At 38.3% G+C, this 18759-nt stretch overlaps 1 pseudogene; it reads right to left on the bottom strand.

The window, feature by feature from the left end:
• Positions 1–4863: 4863 nt before the first annotated feature.
• Positions 4864–18759, bottom strand: part of LOC115900020 — a 35146-nt pseudogene continuing 21250 nt past the window's right edge.

Raw genomic sequence — 18759 nt, 5'->3', positions numbered from 1 at the left:
AAAGAAGAGACTTAATAGGTAAGACTCTGACTTCGTTGTTCCCTTTTCATCTAAAGCAGTTTCATATTATTCACTTTTATATATGGGTTTTTTAAAAATAAAATTTTACTTGAAGTTAACATTCTACTGTTCAAAAGTAGCTTGAGAGCCATTGAGCTGTAGGAACACAAAAAACTTTTGTTTGGCTAATTTTTTTAAGTGGTAAGGCTTTATTTTCAAAGGTTAGGAGTTAATACACACAATGAAATGAAAGGTCACTTAATATATTTTACCCAATTTTTTTTAAAAAAAAAAAAAAAAGCTTCTGGGAGGGGTAGATAGGAAAATTGAATTTGGTTATTTCACAACATCATATTCTTAACCACAGTTGTTTTTGTGTCTTGGATGTTATCAATGAAAATTGTTTAATTATGATTGTCACTATATGTTTGAGGCCAAGTGTGGTGGTTCATACCTGTAATCTCACCACTTTAAGAGGCTAAGGTAAGAGGATCACTTAAGGGTAGGAGTTTTAGACCAGCCTGGGCAACAGAGTGAAATCCCATCTCTACAAAAATAAAATAAAATAATTTTAAAATTAGCCAGATGTGTTGGTGCACATCTGTAGTTCCAGCTACTCAGGAGGCTAAGGCAAGAGGATTGCTTGAGCTCAGGAATTCAAGGCTGCAGTGAGCTGTGATTATGCTACCCCACTCCAACCTGGATAATAAAGTGAGATCCTGCCTCTAGAAAATAAAAAAGAAAAAGTTCATGTCTATATCAGAGCAATTAACTTTAGCATTAAATTTAAAAAAAGAAAAGATGTGTGTGGTCAGTAGGATGAACATTTTTATAGCAATGATCAGATTATACATTCTTAAGGGTTAAGATACATGTTATTAGTGCTGTTATGTTTGGTTTTGTTTACATATACAGATTATTATTGTCACATCAGGGTAAAAGTCATATTAATTAGCTATTTACAATTAACTAAGATGATTGAGATGTGTCAAGCAATTACATACATTACTTAAATGTTGTCAGTGCATACTTGTATTTTAATATAATAATCACATTCAGTATGTTCGGTCATCCGCCAAAAACAGTTTTTAAAAACTGAAGATATTGTGATCATATTTATGAATTTGAGTTACTTTTATAATTGAGAAAACATATTCTTATTCTATGACTTGAAGCATTCCAATATCTATCACTTACTTAAAAGGTGATTCATCCAATAAAAACGTCAAGTCATTGTCACTTGCTGGCATAGTAAATAAAACTATCTGTAACTCCTAGGCATTCCCCTCCTTAGGCTAAAGAAAGGTACTTCATTCGCCCACTCCAATCCTTGACCTCAGAATGTCCCCAAAATGCCCTCCTTAATCAATGCTAGAACCTTTGCCTCCTCTCAGAAACTCAGTGTATCTATGGTTTAAGCAGAAAATTATTCAATTCGTTCTATTTTTGTAGAAAACTTGTTAGGGTAAATGCGTAAAAAGTTGCAGCTCCTCATCTGGCAGAGCATCCAGGTGTGTACACCATTGTCCTTCATCAGTAGTGGCTGGAATTACTCCAGAGAATTCTCACTGTTGACACCACTGAGCACAAAATGGAAAGGGAGAAAGGTTGGAGGGAGCAACACAGGTAGGAAAGGGTTTTCTCCATGGATCATTTCCAGTTTTATCCTGCATCCTGGTTGTGCTGACACTATTGTCATGCTTTACTTCTTCTTTTTTTTTTTTTTTTTTTTTTTGAGAAGGAGTCTCACTCTGCCACCAGGCTGGAGTGCAGTGGCGCGATCTCATCTCACTGCAACCTTCGACTCCCTGGTTCAAGCGATTCCCCTGCCTCAGCCTCTCGAGTAGCTGGGATGAGCCACCACATCCAACTAATTTTTGTATTTTTAGTAGAGATGGGGTTTCACCATGTTGGCCAGGGTGGTCTCAATCTCCTGACCTTGTGATCTGCCCACCTCCGCCTCCCAAAGTGCTGGGATTACAGGCATAAGCCACCGTGCCCAGCCTGTCATGTTTTATTTCTATTTAGTTATACTTACCTAAAAAATAGGGAAGTTGGAGTGAAAGGCAGATGTCCTGGCCAGTAATGAACTTTGCATGGAAAGTCATTAGCATCGAGTGGAAACATTGTGATTTTTCCAGTGCTTTTTGTTTTTTAAAGAAACACTAACTGGCTGCCAGTAGTCCTGTTAACACATAGTAAATTACCTGTCCCTTTTTGTGAACTCTCTTATTTGCATATGAGCTTCTTATAAATAAGTCAGTTGAGATGGAGCTTTGATTTACTGAAGTGGGTTTACCTAAACATAGTTACGGGGAAAAGTAACAGCACCACAAAACCATTATATTGATTAATTTTTATTTCCATGTGTACTTAAGCTTGGCAATCTGGAGCTTTGATCTAGTATATTCAAATTAAAAGTAAGGTTCTAATAGAACTTTTTCCTCTGCAACAAATACCCTTGTGTAAATGGCCCAATACTATGGAGGAATTAAACAGCTTGCACTTGGATTTATAATTCAAAGTTTGAATGCAATCTTTATATCATCAGGAAACCAAACCTTCTCACCCAGCATAGATTATTTGAAGTCATCAAGCTAAGGAATGGGCTCCATCTGACAGTGAAGTCAGTTTAGCCATTGTACTATATGTAAGTCAATTTCTAGACAACCTAACTAAACACAACCCTACCCAACTGCCCCAGAACCTGTGTTAGAAGGAAGATTGGAGGGACACTATATATGTGACTCAGCCCAAGTGCAGCATTGGTACTGCAATAAAACCTTTCTGAGGCTGGAGAGTAATATCCCCTTAAATATCAGCATCACTATGAAAGGAGAACCAAAATCTAACTGGTACAAATATCTAGCCAATGTTTGTGGAATTTTTGAAAGTTAAAGAGTCTTTTTGGTAAAGATTATCATTCAAAATATATACATTCAAGGGGAGAAAAGGATGATATGGCAATCTCATAACGCTGATACATAGTTCAATATACTATTCTACTTTAATATGCTTAACATTTTTCATATGCAAAGCTTAAAAATACAGTATATAAGATAATTTTCCCCTGTTTCTTACAAAGGGGACTGTGTTTTTTTTACATGTGGTTCCATAAAATAATGCAAAGTTATTTTAAATCATGAAAACAAACATTATTTCCTAACTATTTTCATATATTGGTAAATCTGAACAAAAAATTTTGGAATTCAACCCTTGACAAGCTAAACTAAAAGAGGCAACATGATGCCTACAAACACATTTTCCAAGTATTTCAAGGTCCATGATTTCTGTGGTAGGGATTGTACTCAGAGACTAAAGACAATTCTATCCCTATCCTAGAAGGATTTGATGTGATGGATCCTCTGATGTGGCATCCCTTGTACAGGGCCCTGAAAAAACAGAAATAAAATCTATACATGTATGGACTAAAAGTAGTCATGTAATGTTCAGTTCAATAATAATGGTTTAGGTTTAATTATAGTAGTGGAGCAAGGTAGGAATGGTGGGTACATCATGCCCGTGAGACTTGAAAGAATGACTGTGTGAGATGTGGGTTGAAGCCTGATAATCTCATACTAACTGAAACCTGTTTAGAGTGTGCACTAATAAAATCCTGGTGCATATTAAATAAGCCACAGCTCAAACTGTGTTTAGTATCACAGTATGAGCAAAAATTATACTCAGATATATTACTTGTCAGGGCAAGGGAAAGAAAGGAATCCTAGTGGTGACTTTTAAGATACGATTTCCAGCAACCAAGGTCCTTGTTATGGACTGAATGTTTCTGTCCCCTAAAAAGTTTATATATTGAAATCCTAACCCCTGATATGATGATATTATGAAGTGGAACCTTTGGGAGGTGATTTAGGCTCTAGCCTCATGAATGGGATTAGTGCCCTTATAAAGGAGACTCCAGGGAGCTCTCTCCCTCTCTTTCTGCCTTGTGAGGATATGAGAAGATGGCAGGTTGCAACCCAGAAGAAAACCCTCACCAGAACCCAACAATGCTGGCGCCTGATTTTGGGCTGCTGGAACTGTGATAAATGAATTTCTGTTGTTTATAAGCCACCCAGTCTATGGCACTTTGTTAAAGTGGCCCGAACGAACTAAGACAGCCCTTGACTGTATTATGATGTGAATAATCAATCCAGATGTGAGAGTATCTTCAGATTCCTGAGGATACATTCCGTGACATGATGGGCATTTTGTGCAACACTCAGAGAATGAAAAGGAGACTTGGAAAGTGCAAGGCCTTTATGAAATTAGTACAGGAGATTTCAAAATTTACTTTGTAGATGTAATTGTGTGTTTGTATTCCCTTATCAACATGAAACTTTTTCCTTTCTTCTTTTCTTCCTTTTGTCCTTCCTTCCTTTCTTCCTTCAATTATTTTTCTTCAATTCAGTGAAATGTAGAGAAGATATCCCTTGTTAATATTTAAAACAAACAAACAAACACAAAATACATGTATCTGGCTAGAAAATATTAACTTTAAACGGGCAAAAACATACAAAATAGAAATTGAAGCTACCTCTCCCCACCTGAATGACCCCTTCCCATCTAATCTTTCACCTCAAAGAAAATTGCTATTTAACAAAGTCTTAGGCCGGGTGTCGTGGCTCATGCCTGTAATCCCAGCACTTTGGGAGGCTGAGGCAGGTAGGATCATGAGGTCAAGAGATCGAGACCATCCTAGCCAACAAGGTGAAATCCCATCTCTACTAAAAATACAAAAATTAGCCAGGCGTGGTGACGTGCGCTTGTAGTCCCAGCAACTCAGGAGGCTGAGGCAGGAGAATTGCTTGAACCTGGGAGGCAAAGATTACAGTGAGCCGAGATTGTGCCACTGCACTCCAGCCTGGTGACAGAGTGAGACTCCATCTCAGAAAGATACATATATGCATATACATGTGTTCAGATATATTTTCAATCTATTTTTCTTCTTTGCTAATCCATAGAACAGAGCTCACACTATACACACCTCTTCACTCATTTTTTTAACTTATTACCAAATACTGAGAATCATTTCATATACGTATATTACCTTACCCTTTTTAGGGACCAGTATTTGCACCGATGGATTTAACTGTATTTTATTTCACCAATCCCTACTGATAGGAATTGGTCATTTAGTTTGTTGCCATTACAAATAATGCTTTAATTAATGAGTTTGGTGTCCATGTCCATAGATCTAGGTGAACTTCCATCACTATATTCCTATAGTAAGTTTCATACAATGGGCTTGCTCCTTCAAAGGATATATGCAATTAAGATTTTTATTCCAAAGTACCAGCTAGTATGTTAAAGAAAGTTAATTTTTTTTTTTTTTTTTTTTTTTTTGCACCAGGAACACATGCACTTTATTGAATGACATTGTAGAAAATTGTGTGAGGATAAAGGGCTGATACAGGACTGGGTTCTGGGGGCAGGGCAAGGAATGGAAGGTGGAGTACATGGGAGACATGTTGTGGGCCGAGCTCCTGGCTTGGACGCTGCCTCCTGTTCTATCGATAGACTTGGAAGATCAGCACTGAGATGAGGATGAGCAGAATGGTCAGGAGGATACCCAGAGCCAGGGCTCAGACATTCAGGCATTTGGCAGTGGAGACACAGGCCTGGGCCCCAGTTAGATCGCCAATCATCTTCCTGTCCATAGACTTCCTGTCCTAGACTTCATGGAGTGCTATGAAGTCCAGGCAGCAGGAGCTCATGAAGAAGTGTTGAATAGGGACCAGATGACATGGTCAGGCACGGAGGTCTCACTGCAGATGTGGATCATGGTGAACGTCGAAGGAACAGGGTTGTGGGGCGCCCCCAGCACAGCCACCTCATGCTTCTCCTTGAGCATCTCATAGTTGGTGGGGCGGCCAGTGTTGATGGGAGTGAAGAGGGTTTGGACAGTGTGGCTCATGGTATCCAGGGGAAACTAGCTGTGTTTGGGTTGCTGGGATGGTTCTCCAAAAAAAAAAAAAAAGATTTTTATAGATAAGAACAAATTACTCTCCAGGAGAGCGTTCAAAGTTACACTTCCACCAAAAGGGTATAAGAGTCTTTTTTCCTCCATACTTTTGCCAGTACTCACCATTCAATTTCTGTCTTTCTTCTTCTTTTTTTTTTTTTTTTTTTTTTTTTTTTTTGCCAATTTGATAGATATATTATGTTTTGGTATTCATTTCCTTTATTATAATCATCTTTCACATATTTCTTCCCCATTTGTACTTTTGCTCTGTAAGATGGATGATCTTATCTTTTGCCAATTTTTCTATTGATTTGCTCACCTTTCAGTTCATTTGAATGAGCTCTTTGTAAATCAAGAAAATTAACCTGTCCATCTGTCAAAAGTTTCTAATGATTGAAATAAATTATTTTCTTCCCTTTATCTTAACAGATAGACTTCTTAAGCCCTCTTATACAAAGAATTTCAGTCTGATTTCACTTTAAAATGAGATATAGGCAATAACAAAAGCCAAATTGTCACCTACTTTAAAGGATAAGTGAATAATAAGAAGGCAGCATGATGTACCCAAGGGAAATTTGAGTGATCCTAGCTGGGAAAGAAACCAAATATTCATGCCTTTGTACTCTGCACAAAACTTGCACACCAGACCTTTAAAAGATGACTCTTTGAAAGTAGTTCTTCAGTGTCTTTCATACTCCTTAATCTTCCAAATTTTAAGTGACACTGTTGACAAACTTTAATTTTCATTTTAATCATCTTAACCTCATTATGAAATAGTATTATGCAAATATTTAAGTATAAATGATATCTACATATACTAGAAGACAAGTCATAGTTCAGCAAGAGAAGCACGATATAAAAAGGTCATTATGATGAGAGTCACTGGACTTGGATTCCAGATGTGCCACCATCACTCCTTTGCCATGTAACCTTGGGTAACTCCCTCAAGTTTCTGTGGTTCTGTTTTCTCTCTCTCTCTTTTTTTTTTTTTTTTTTTTTTTTTTTTTTTTTTTTTGAGACGGAGTCTCGCTGTGTCGCCCAGGCTGGAGTGCAGTGGCGCGATCTCGGCTCACTGCAAGCTCCGCCTCCCGGGTTCACGCCATTCTCCCGCCTCAGCCTCCGAGTAGCTGGGACTACAGGCGCCCACCACCACGCCTGGCTAGTTTTTTGTATTTTTAGTAGAGATGGGGTTTCACCATGTTAGCCAGGATGGTCTCGATCTCCTGACCTCGTGATCCACCCGCCTCGGCCTCCCAAAGTGCTGGGATTACAGGCTTGAGCCACCGCGCCCGGCCTATTTTCTCATCTATAAATTGTAAATAATAATAACTTGTATTCCTAGCCAATACCTTGTTTTGCTAATTAAAAGAACTCATGAATTATTTTGCAAACTATGCAACACTCTCGATTACTGTAATCATTGGGAAGTAACATATCTGTAAATTACTTTCAGCAATGTCTTATTGCCATTCTCCAAGTTGTAAAAGGTTCTGGTACTGATTACAAAATCTATTTTGAAAATTTCCCATGATGAATATAAACAAAATCTTAATTTCATTTTTTATTTCCTTCACATTTAAATAATTAATGGCATATTTTGATTAAACATGTTAGCTTCTTATTTCATCATGTCCAATATATGTCTTCAAATATAGACGTGATTAGAGTTGGAATCATCAACAAATCCAAGGCAATCCTTTGCAAAAATAATTTATCTGTTATGGGAGACAAAATATTTAAGCTATATAACATAAGACCTAAAAGAATGCTATTAAATTATTGTATAAGTGTTTCTAAGATGTTTCTATCCTAATTTCTAAACATTTAGGGAAAGCTATTCTGTCTTTCAAAAAAGGAATCATTTCAGCCTGGGCAGCATGGCAAAATCCCATCTCTACGACAAACACAAAAATTAGCTGGGCACAGTGGTGCACTCCTGTAGTCCTAGTTACTTGGGAAGCTGAGATGGGAGGATCACTTGAGCCTGGAGGTTGAGGCTGCATTGAGCTGAGATCACGCCACTGCACTCCAGCCTGGGTGACAGGGTGAGTGAGGCCCTGTCAGAAAAAAACAAACAAAAAAAAAAAAAACAAAAGAAAAAAACAAAAAAGATATAATTTAAATACTTAAAGTTTACAAAGCTTAGGTAGTCCCAAAATATACATCGCTTCCAGAGATGTTTACATTGAAGCTAAGAGATGTGAGCCATTTTAGTGATTTGAAACTTTATTCAGAATAACTTCTTGTCATTGAAAAGGACATTATTAGTTAAGTGCAAATGGTCAACATTTTTGAAATTGCATATGAACAGTTCAAATAATCTGAGAAGCAGCCCTCATTCTGGAGTTTCACATAGCATACAAACTCAGGTTACTATTTCTTAAAAAATTTTCCTTAAAAAGATGATGAGTTGTACCAGACATGGTAAACAGGACATACTGTTCAATAGGTAGCAATGCCTCCAAAACATGTCTGTTCTTTCCTCTTTTACACACACATGCATACAAACACACATACACATACTCAGATATTTCCATTTGATGCCTGCTTCCTGAATAGAACTTCAAACATGAGAAGACAGAGGGAGTTTCTGAGACGCTGGTAGGTTATTTTCTTAGGAGCCATTGCTTCTTGGTCTCTTTTTTTCCCAGATCAGATCTGCCCTTCTTAGCCTTTGTTTTGCTTGGCCTCTTCTCATGATGGCAGTAGTAGACTTCGATCTTTCCAGAATAAGTATAGAACTGGACATTATTAGGCAAGTAATCTGATTTTGGTCTTGCCTTATGCATGACCGCTTTTGACTTCCTAAGTTTCAGTAGCCTGGCTCATGTTTTTAGACTATTAATTATTTTCTTAGAAGATTCTATATGTTCCTGGCTTTCAGATTAGCTTTATCCACTATCAGTACCTGACATTAACAGGGGTATCTAAACTCTATGATGCCTTATTGTGTACAATGCTTTGTATGGATTCAGTGTGTATTTCACCATTATCTTAACTGCAGTTATTGTCACTGTGAATGTCATTATAACGTATAAAGGTCTACACCATCCTTGCCTTGAGCCAAGACTCAGAAGCCATGCCTCCTTTTCAAGTCCAAATGACCCCCTAGCTAAGCCTTCTGCATTTGCAAACCAGGATGCCACTTATTTACCATCTTGAATAAACAGATGCTTTAACATCTGCAGAATTTCCAATAGACTGTATGTCCTTGTGCCTTTTGGACAATGTTTTTCAACTATTCTTGGATCTTTCTTACTTCTACCTCCTTTTCCCTCCTTGTTTTTTTTTCTTTAAGCATTAATCACTACCTGACATTATTTTATATATTTGTTTGTTTATTATCTGTCTCCCTGAATAGACTGTAAGTTTCATGAGTTCAAAGTCCTTGCCCTTTTTGTGCCCCTCTGATACCTAGTACCAAGAATAGTGACATAATAGATGTTTACTCAATATTTGCTGAATGGATGAATGAATGATTTTTGTAACCTTGGACAAGTTACTTCTCTTTCTGAAGCTTCCCTCTTGTTGTTTGCGAAATAAGGACGTTAGACTAAATTAGATGATTTCTAAGAACCGCTTACATTTTATGGTTGGAATTCAGAATACAGGTAGCTAAGGCCAGTCAGGACAGTAATGCAGAGCAGCACACAGTTGCAGAGAACAAGTGATCTGGGTGCTATCCTGCACTGGGGGAGGGTCAGGGAAAGGATCTCTAAAGAAAAGGGAATATACCATGTGCACATTCAGGAAAAGAGAAGTTCAGGCAGAGGGAACAGCAAATGCCAATGGGCTAAGACAGAAGTGTGTTTGGTGTGCTCAAGACAAGGCAAAGAGGAAGGTGTAGCTCAAGTACAGTGAAAAGGGGAGAGTTGGAAATAAGGTCAGGAAGGCAGCCAATGGCCAGATTATGTGGGATGTATGTGTATGTGTGCTGGGTATGAAAGGGAATGTAGGTGTGGTGTGGTATGGGTAGTGCATGTGTGGCAAAGTCTTGTGTTTGTGTGGTGTATGTGCACATAGTATGTATATGTGTGTGGTATGGTATGTGTGTACATGGGTTTGATGTGAGAGGTATGTGTGTATATGCTATTGTGTGTGTGATATGCTGTGGCATGTGTATAGCGTATTTTTCTGTGCTTGATGGAGAGGAGAGTATACATATGCAGCACGGTATTTATGTATGTATCTGTATGGTGTGGCATGTATATGGTATATAGTGTGTGCATGTGTGTTTGGTATGGATAGGGAATAAAATATTAGATGATGTGCGTGTGTGGTATATATTGAAGTTACTACTCATGTTACAACAAAAGCTGATTAAAACTCATCCTGCCAGGGTAATTGAAAAACCCAGCTTGAAAATAAAATAAGCATTCCATTTTTTGGTGCTTCCTTCTGAACAAACTTCCAGGATTAAAAGGCTACCTTGCATATGAGGTATTAATGAGGAATTTTGCTTATCAGATAGTCTAGATTTTTAATAATGGATTGATGCTTTCTGAAAAAGAACATTGTTTTGCTTTTGCTACATCATCCTGATCATTGAAATCTAATCTTTTTCAAAATTGTAAATATATAATGCAGCAAAGCACAGATTCTAAAATAAATCCATAATTTAAATAAGTACAGAGTTTTAAGATTCATTTGGTTATAGTTTTGATGTAAAATGTGGGTTTGAAAACCCAGGGATTCTTGACCTATATTATCTAGACTTTTATGCCCCTGGCATCTTGAACTGCCAAGAAATATATATATATCAAAGTGTCAGGGACAGCAAAATATGTTGTCACTTTCAACTCTCTTTTTTGCATTAATATTTGTAACTAAAATCTCTCTTCTCATTCGATCAATGGAATGAGATGATATACTGTCTCCATTATGACCCACATAGAAAACACAACCAAGATTGAAATACTAATGATTTGCTTCACTACTGAGATTTCAGTTATCTCAGACGACAGTGAAAATGCCTCATGTCTTGACAAAAGATAGGACAGAATTTTCCTCTAATCATAATTGTAGTGGTTGCATGCAAAAAAAGAAAATATATCCAAAATAAAATGAATAAACAGGGAAAGAGTGCAAAGGAAGTGAATCTCCCTCCTCTAATACAGTTGACTAGTTTGTCCCTATGTGTACCAAAATATGTTTACCTGCTGAATATCCTGAGCAAAACAAAACAAAACCTTCTTAGGTAACATGAGTGTACTTCAACTAGGGATCATTTCTAAAACATTTTACATGCCTTTAAGCTGTTTCATACTTAAGAAACTGAATTCACTGGAGGTACTTAAAAGGATGAGGCTGTATAATGGTTGTTCACTTCAGCTGGACAAGCAGAAGATCATGATTTGAGTCCTGGCTTTGCTCTTTACTAGTTATAGAGCCTTGAGAAGGCTGCTTAATTTCCTTCTCACTTAAGTGTCTGTTTAAGATATAACAGGGAGGAAAAAATGATGGAATAGGAGGTCCCTTGATCATATTTCCCCAGAGCAACAAGAATTTGGTAGCCATCCATGGACAAAAGTGCCTTTGTGGGAGCTGTGGATCCCAGTTTGCAAAACCCAAGCACAGCCTAAGACCAAAGATGGCTCCTTTGAAAGGGCAGACTCACATCTAGGTGGTATGCTCACCAACTGTGATCCTGTGACAGAATCAGAAACATTCTGTTCCTCTGTGGACTCAGCTACAGCCCCGTTTGGCTTTGGTCCTGCCACCAGAGCCATCTACCAGGGAATCTGGAAGGACTCACACCCACCTGTGCTTCAGGTGACAGGCCTGCTGACCACAGTCCTGGCTGTGGATCCTGAAGCAGCTTGGGACCCAGCTCCAAGCTCTCTTGGCCGTGGTCTGAGAGCAGTCCTGCCCACACAGGAACCTGCTGGGAAACATGCCCATCCATGCCTTGAGAGGCCCACCTGTTTGCCTGCATTCCACAGCAGACCTTCAAAGAGCCCTAAAACTTGCTTCCAGGCCCTTTAAGCTGCAATCTGACTGCAGTCCTCCCATCCCAGGGATGTGCCAGAAGACATTTATGTCACTAGAGGCAGACTCACTGACCTAAGTAAATCTTAGGCCAGATCTTGAAGCAGCCCTGTGACCCAGCTTCAGCACCACTCAACTGCAGTCCCAGGGCAGTCCTTCCCAACAAAGGACCCAGGAGGAGGCACCTTCATCCGTGACCCAGGAGGCAGGCCTTGAGCTTGTGTGTGGACCCTGAAGCAGTCCTGTGACTCAGTTTTAGTCCCTCTCTTCTGCCCAGTGAACCAGTGGGAACCCTCCCTGAGACCCTGGGGGAGCTATACCCATCCATGCATCTGGCAACAGGCCTGCCAGCTGTAGACCAAACTTTGAACCCTGAAGTGGACGCTTATCCCAGAACCAGACCTACTGATGAAAGACTTAGAGACAGTTGATTTCACTCAAGGACCAGAGAGGATCCATGCTCACTTGAGCCTCTGGTAACAGGCCCACCAACTTCAGACCCCACACTGGACCCAGCAGCAGTCACATTGCCCAACTCCAACCCCATTCAACTGTAATCCTGGTGGCAATTCCATCAGCCCATGGACCTAACAAGAGGTCTTTACCTGCTGAAATCAATCTATAAAGACTGGAAAAGGTGTTTGCTCCTTCAAATGCACAGACACCAATGCAAAGCTACACAGATCAAGAAGAATCAGGCAAACATGACACCAAAAGAAACTAATAAAGCTCCAGTAACCAACCCCCAAGAAATGGATATGTATGAATTGCCTGACAAATGATTCCAAATACTTCCTGACTGTATCTTAAAAAAACTCATTGAGATGCAAGAGAATATAAACAGATGCAATCATGTAGACAATCCATAAACAAAATGAGAAGTTTAACAAAGAAATAAAAGCATAGAAAAGAACCAAACAAAAATCTTAGAGCTGAGGAATATAATGACAGAAATGAAAAAAAAATTCAATAGAGATCTTCGACAACAGGGTTGATCCTGCAGAAGAAAAAACTCAGCAAATCAAAAATAGATCCTTGGAAATTAGCCAATTAGAGGAACAAAAACAAAAGAAGAAATTGAAAGAATTAAGAAAGCATAAAGAAGCCATGAGACACTATCAAGCAAATGAATTTACAAATTGTGGGAACAGAAGCAAAAGAAAGAGGCAAAAAACTAATTTTAAGAAATTCGTACACAAATCAATACATATGATACACTATATTAACAAAAATAAAAATAAAAACTGTATGATCATTTCGATAGAAGCAGAAATGCATTGACAAAATTCAACATCCTTTTATGATGAAAACTCTCCACTTATTAGGTATAGAAACAATTTACTTCACTATAATAGAGGTCATATATAGTAAGCCCACAGCTAACATCATACCCAACTGTAAAACACTGAAAGCGGCCAGGCGCGGTGGCTCAAGCCTGTAATCCCAGCACTTTGGGAGGCCAAGATGGGCAGATCACGAGGTCAGGAGATCGAGACCATCCTGGCTAACACGGTGAAACCCTGTCTCTACTAAAAATACAAAAAACTAGCCAGGCGAGGTGGCAGGCGCCTGTAGTCCCAGCTACTCTGGAGGCTGAGGCAGGAGAATGGCGTGAACCCAGGAGGCGGAGCTTGCAGTGAGCTGAGATCCGGCCACTGCACTCCAGCCCAGGCAACAGAGCAAGACTCCATCTCAAAAAAAATAAAAAATAAAAAATAAAAAAAATAAAACACTGAAAGCTTTACCTCTAAGATCAGGAACAAGGCAAGGATGGATACCCATTCTTGCTGATTCTATTCAGTATAGCATTGGAAGTCCTAGCCAGAGCAGTTAGGCAAGAAAAAGAAATAAAACGCATCTAAATTGGAAAAGTAAAAGGTAAATTGATCTTGTACATAGCCAGTCCTAAATATTTGACCAACAAACTATTACAGCTAATAAATGAATTTAGTAAAGTTACAAGACACAAAATTAACATACAAAACTCAGCTTTGTTACATACGTGAATGACAAGCTTACATGAATAAAAAACTATTCATAAAAGAAACTCAGAAAACAATTCTATTTATAATAGCATCAAAAAATAAAATATTTAGAAATAAATTTAACCAAGGAGGTGAAAGATCTGTACACAGAAAACTATAAGACATTGATGAAAGAAATAAAGAAGACACAAACAAATGGAAAGATATCCCATGGTCACGGAATCAGAAAAATCATATTGTCAAAATTTCCATTTTATTTGAAGCAAGCTATAAGTTCAGTGTAATCCCTATCAAAATTCCCATGGCATTTTTCACTGAAAAAGAAAAAATCCTAAAATTTACTTGTAAACACAAATGACCCTGAATAGTTACAACAATCTTGAACAGGAATAACAAAGCTAGAGGATCATACTTCCTGACTTCAAGTTATGTTACAAAGCTGTAGTAATCGAAAGAGTATGGTACTGGTGTAAAAATAGGCACATAGATAAACAGAACAGAATAGAGAGCCTAGAAATAAACTTTACTAGTCATTGCCCTAGTGGAAACTCTCTATGACAGCTCTGACCCTACATTTCCACTTAGCATTGCCCTAGTTGGGGCTCTCTGTAGTTACTCCACCCCTGCAAAAAATTTTTATCAGGGACCCCAGGCTGTTTATGACATCCTTTGAAATCTAGGTAAAAGAAACCGTGCCCCCACAGTTCTTGCTGTGGGGCACTAAAAAACTAGCACCACATGAATGCCACCAAGATTTATGGCTTATACCTTGTAGAGTGGTGGGTTGAGCCACACCTGGTCCCACTTGAGCCACAGCTAAGGCAGCTGAGGAGCACTGCACTGAAATGTGGGAAGGAGACACCTAGGAGGCTCTGGGTAGAGAGCCCACAGAGGGTTCTCAGGATCATCTTTTGAAACTATTCTGCCCTCCTAGAGCTCTGGTCCTGTAACAGGAGACACAGCCTCAAGGATCTCTACATGACTTTGAGGTCATCCTCCTATTGTCTTGATGATCCTTTCTGTTCATATGAATCTCCTTAACAGTCTCTTGGTCACACACTTGGTTTGCTCTCCTGAATAGGCTTTTTTATTCTTCACATGGCCATGTTGAAAATTTTCAAAATTTTTCCGTTCTGCTTCTCCTTTATAGTCATATATTACATTTCTAAAAAGGGCATTGTCAGGCAATTTTGTCATCATCTGAACATCACAGAGTGTACTTACACAAACCTATGTGATATAGCCTACTACACAACTAGGCTATATGATGGACCCAAGGGAACACAATGGTAACTATTTGTGTATCTAAACATATCTAAATATAAAAGAAGTAAGGTGAAAATATGGTATTATCATCTTACAGGACCACCAACAGCAAACTTAATCAACAAACATTGTGTGTGTTCTGTCTGCTCCACCAAGTGGCCATTCCCCTGTCTCAAAATCCCTTGGGCCTTCCTACTCCCTGAGACACAACAATATTGAAATTAGGTCAATTAATAATTCTACAATGGCCTCTAAGTGAAAGAAAAACTCACAAGTCTCTTACTTTAAACCAAAAGCTAGGAATGATTAAGCTTACTGAGGAACCCATGTCAAAAGCTGAGATAGGCTGAAAGTTAGGCCTCTTGTGCCAAATAGTTAACCAAGTTGTAAATGCGAAAGAAAAATTCTTGAAGCAAATTAAAAGTGCTACTTCAGTGAACATACAAATGATAAGAAAGCAAAACAGCCTTATTTCTGATACGGAAACTATTTTAGAGGTCTGGATAGATGATCAAACCAACCACAGCATTACCTCAAGCCAAAGCCTAATCCAGAGCAAGACCCTAAATTTCTTCAATTCTATGAAGACTGAAAAAAGGTGAGGAAGCTGCAGAAGAAAAGGTTGAAGCCAGCTGAGAGACTGGTTCATGAGGTTTAAGGAAAGAAGCCATTTCCAGTACATAAAAGTGCAAGGTAGAGCAACAACACTTTTGTAGAAGCTGCAGAATGTTATTTAGAAGATCTTGCTAAGATAATGGATGAAGGCAGCTACACTAAACAAGATTTTCAATGTAGATAAAACAGCCTTCAATTGGAAGAAAATCCCGCCTAGGACTTGCATAGCTAGAGAGAAGTCAGTGTCTAACTTCAAAGCTTCAAAGGACAGGCTGACTGTCTTGTTAGGTACCGATGCAACTGGTGACTTTAAGTTGAAGCTAATGCTCATTTATCATTCTGAAAATCCTAGGGCTCTCAGGAATAATGCTAAATCAACTCTGCCTGTGCTATAGAAATGGAACAAACCCTGGATAACAACACATCTATTTACAGCAAGGTTTACTGAATATTTTCAAGTCCACTATTGAGATCTATTACTCAGAAAGATAAATTCCTTTTACAATATTACTGCTTATTGACAATTCACCTATTCACTCAAGAGCTCTGATGAAGATGTACAAGGAGATAAATGTTTTTGTGCCTGCTAATACAACGTTCATTCTGCAGCCCATGGATCAAGGAGTAATTTCAACTTTCAAGTCTTGTCATTTAAGAAATACATTTCATAAGGCTACAGCTGCTATAGACAGTGATTCCTCTAATTAATCTGGACAAAGAAAACTGAACTTTCTGGAAAAAAATTTACCATTCTAGATGCCAGTGAGAACATTCATGATTCATAGGAGGAAGTCAAAATATCAACATTAACAGAGTTTGGAAGGAGTTGATTCCAGTTCTCATGGGTGACTTTAAGGATTCAAGACTTCAGTGGAGGAAGTAACTGCAGATGTGGCGCAAATAGCAATAGAAATAGAAATAGAAGCGGAGACTGAAGAGGTGATTGAATTACTGCAACATCATGATAAAACTTGAACAAATAAGGAGTTGCTTCTTATGGATAACCAAAGAAAGTGGTTTCTTGAGATGGAATCTACTCCTGGTGAAGATGCTGTGAATGTTGTTGAAATGACAACAAAGGATTTAGAATATTTAATAAACTTAGCTGATAAAGCAGTGGCAGGTTTTGAGAGGATTGACTCCAGTTTTGAAAGAAGTCCTACTGTGGGTAAAATGCTATCAAACAGCATCTCATGCTACAGAAAAAAAATCTTTCATGAAAGGAAGAGTTAATTGATGAGGCAAACTTCATTGTTGTCTTATTTTAAGAAATTGCCACAGCCACCCCAATCTTCAACAGCTACCACCCTGATCAGATTAAGGCAAGACCCTATACCAGCAAAAAGATTACAGCTTGCCGATGGCTCAGATCATTATTAGCATTTTTAGCAATAAAGTCTTTTTAATTAAGATATGTACTTTTTTTGGATACAATGGTATTGCACACTTAATAGACTAAAGTATAGTGTAAACATAACTTTTATATGTGCTGGCAAACCCAAAAATTCATATGATTTACTTTATTGTGATACTTGTTTTATTGCAGTGGTCAGAAACCAAAGCCACAGTACTTCTCAGATATACCTGTATGTGATTGGTTGTTGACTAAAACATGACTATAATTATAAATTCCATCTCTGAGTCATTTCTTTCCTCTTGCATCTTACTGTATGCAGTTTAAAGTAGCCTAATAGCTTCTACAATGTTTTGTTTAGAAATTTATTTAGATATCCTAGTTCATTGCTCTTTTTTTTTTTTTTTTTTTTTTTTTTTTTTTTTTGAAATAGAGTCTTGCTCTGGTGCCCAGGCAGGAGTGCAGTGGTGCAATCTCAGCTGACTGCAATTTCCACCTCCTGGGCTCAAGCAATTCTCCTTTCTCAGCCTCCTAAGTAGCTGGAACTATAGGCATGTGTCACCATGCCCTGCTTATTTTTGTTTTTTTGTTTTTTAGTAGAGACAGGGTTTCACCATATTGGCCAGGCTGGTCTCAAACTTCTGACCTCAAGTGATCTGCTCGCCTCGGCCTCCCAAAGTACTGGGATTACAGGTGTGAGCCACTGTGCCTGGCCTCATTGCTCTTAAATGTCACCTTCCATAAAGCCCTCAGCCATAAACACAATTCAATGATATTCTTTGCGGTTATATAACAAGCATGGACTTTACTTCAGTTTCCAATTCGTTGTTCCTCAATTCCATCTGAGATTTGCTCAGAATGGCCTTTACCATCCGTATTTCCATTGATATCTGTTTACCATCCTTATTCTATTTCTATTGATATCTATTTACTATCCATGTTTCTGTCGATATCTATTTACCATCCATGTTCTATTTCTATTTGTCTATCCATTTTCAATTTGTCTATCCATATTCTATTTACCATCCATATTCTATTTCTATCTGTCTACCATCCATATCCTATTTCTATTGATATCTATTTACTATTTGCTATCAGTATTCTATTGATATGTATTTACCCATACATATTTCTATTGATATATTGTATTCTATTGATATTCTATCACTTAAGTAATCCCTAAGAAGACTTAGGCTCTCCCTAGTTCTGGAGTCTTCTAAGCCCTCACCAGAATTGCCTTTACTGCTTTATTCATGCCAAACTAGGCTTTTTCTGGCCTGCCCTTCCAAATTCTTACAACCTTTACTCATTATCCAGTTCCAAAACCACATCCATGTTACCCATTATTTGTTATAACAGCCCCACTTCTGGATACCAATTTTCTTCATTCCTTTTGTGCTGCTATAACAGAATACCACAGGCCCAGTAATTTATAAATAAAGGAAATTTATTTCTCATAGTTCTGGAGGCTGGAAAGTTTGTTGTTAAGTTGCTGGCATGTTGTGAGGGTCTTCATGCTATGCCATCACATGGTGGAAGACAGAAGAGCAAATGAGGACAAGAGCAACAAACAGACGGCACCAAACTCA

Source organism: Rhinopithecus roxellana, chromosome 10, assembly GCF_007565055.1.
Source record: "Rhinopithecus roxellana isolate Shanxi Qingling chromosome 10, ASM756505v1, whole genome shotgun sequence".
NCBI lineage: Eukaryota > Metazoa > Chordata > Mammalia > Primates > Cercopithecidae > Rhinopithecus > Rhinopithecus roxellana.
The sequence above is the reverse complement of the archived record's forward strand: the minus strand, read 5'-3'. Positions and strand labels throughout refer to the sequence as shown.